This window comes from Octodon degus, unplaced genomic scaffold, assembly GCF_000260255.1.
Source record: "Octodon degus isolate 3935 unplaced genomic scaffold, OctDeg1.0 scaffold00006, whole genome shotgun sequence".
In the NCBI taxonomy this organism is placed as follows: Eukaryota; Metazoa; Chordata; class Mammalia; order Rodentia; family Octodontidae; genus Octodon; species Octodon degus.
Window position 1 is genome coordinate 9,687,802 of NW_004524582.1, and position 2,277 is coordinate 9,690,078.

General features: G+C 42.3%; 1 pseudogene; it reads left to right on the top strand.

Annotated features, from left to right (window-relative positions):
* The first annotated feature begins 396 nt into the window (after positions 1-396).
* The window catches only part of LOC101585894, a 23,206-nt pseudogene continuing 21,325 nt past the window's right edge, over positions 397-2,277 (top strand).

Below are 2,277 nucleotides of genomic sequence, written 5' to 3' on the forward strand. Positions count from 1 at the left end.
ATTTTATCTTATACCCCTAAAGCTGATCTATGAATTTTGAGAAAATGGTAGGGAAAAAAACTACAAGCTTAGGGAAAATAAGTGAAAGACATGTTGGTAGAAAAGAAATAGAGACAAAAGGCACTGATTTCCAATACATAACTTCTGCTTGTTCCGTGGACCACCCAAGCTAGTGGTTTACTTTTGGAAGAAGAAAGAATGGAAAAAATTTGGTCAAATAATATGTGTACAAAAGTTATCATTTAAACTGAGTCATGATAATTCATATTAACCTAACTGATGATTTGATTATCTAGAAATTTTTAAATTAAAATAATTTTGTCACCAGCGGCGAGCAGCGGTGGCAGCGCAGAGAGGCACAGTGAGATTTTCCTGGTTTCGGACACCAGCGGCAGGATGGTGAAATCCTCCCCGCAGCGGATCCTCAACAGCCACTGCTTCGCCAGAGAGAAGGAAGGGGATGAACCTAGAGCCACCATTCACACCAGCCACGCCGAGCCGCTTTTTAGTCTGCGTGGCCTCGGCGGCCGCAACAGCAATAGTTCCAGGGTCTCCCTCAGTTGCTGGAGTCACCGGGGTCCAGGACCTAGGTGGTGCTCTGATGCCCCTCCCCCACCCCTGAAGATCCCAGGTGGGCGAGGGACTAGTCAGGATGGATCACAATCTTTCAGCTAACTCTTTTACTCTGATTATCGGCTGAATGTAACAGAGGAGCTAATGTCTAGTAACAAGATAAGGATTCTAAAAATCCAGTCCAGGCTCACAGATGCCAAACACATTACCTGGAGACCCGTGTGGAGCGCCTACATGTTGAGATCCCAGGCAGCCTTCTGCCCAAGGGGAGCAAAGACAGCTTTGCAGCTCTTCTTGGGTTCACAGAGGAGCAGCTCAATGCTGACCACATCTTCATTTGCTTCCATAAGAACCAGGAGGACAGAGCTGCCTTGCTCCGGACCTTCAGATTTTTTGGGCTTTGAGATTGTGAGACCAGGGCATCCCCTTGTCCTCAAGAGACTCAGTGCTTGCTTCATGGCCTACACGTGCTGGCCAGGAGGAGTAGTGGCACAGCTGCCGAGCGAGCTGTTATGGGTTCTCAACATAGAAACCAGATCTGAGTCCAAATTAAAATCTAACTATGAGCCTTTTATTACCGGGCCGGGACTGCTCGACCATACTCACACAGGAGAGGACAAATGGTCAGGAGCCTTAGGACTATAGAGGTTTTTAAAGGTAGAAACTGCATCCTGTTTGGCAAACAAATTTGTCATTTAACATAGAACAGTACCTTTAGGGACAGCATGACCATTATTCAGCGTATATTTTTTCTGGGAGCATTGTTTTTTGGGAAGTCTTAGTCTATTGATGATTTATCAATGGTACACCAAGACTCCTTCTGGTCTTACAAGGAAGCAGGCTCAGAGAAAGTTGAGCAGAGTAACTTTTTGCATTTAGTTTTACATTAACTCATCATATTACTTTTACATTCACCCTTTAAAGGGGCCCCCGTGGTGGCGTCTCCTCAGTGTGTTGTACTAGGGAAACAGATTCCAACTTCTCTTCTGGGTTGGTTTACATGTTGTGACTGTAGACAAATAAATGCTCACTTCAAATTAGCAGTATATTTCTTGAAGTTTAATGTTGTATTTGTGATACTGAAGTATTTGACTTAATTAAAAAAAAACATTCATATTTTACTTTTTAATTGCTGGTTGAAGATGACTCAGACCCCCTTGTACAGGAGGAATTGCTCAGTGGAAATCTTTGGACACAGGCCTAGGTCTCTTACTTTGGAAAGATAGGCATAAATCTACTCTTTTTCTGTTTGAAAATCTAAATAAATGTGATGACACCACAAAAATAAAATAAAATAATTTTGTTGCTATTCACAGATATTATTTCCCTTGATTCTATCATGTCCCAGAAGTTCTAGAATTCACCTTTGCAACACCTTGGTTTAGCAAGTGAAGAAGTGATACACTATTGCTTTTCCTCTCTTGTTCAATAACATCTGTTTCTGCTCCAGGATCCAGGCAGGGTGCGTTGGCACAGAAGCCAGTCATGTGAATGTACTATCCTTTGATGTCTGTCTCTTGGTTTTTCCTTCATTTACATAACTAAGATGCTTTCAGAAAGTTTTTACTGGTTGAGAGTTTTGTACAACATCCTTGAACTTGAATTTCTGTACTCTCTATATGACTCTGTGGAAGATATGTGCTTGCAGGAAGATTTACATAGAACGGATGTTTTTTTCTCAGTGCACCAATGTAAGAGACACAT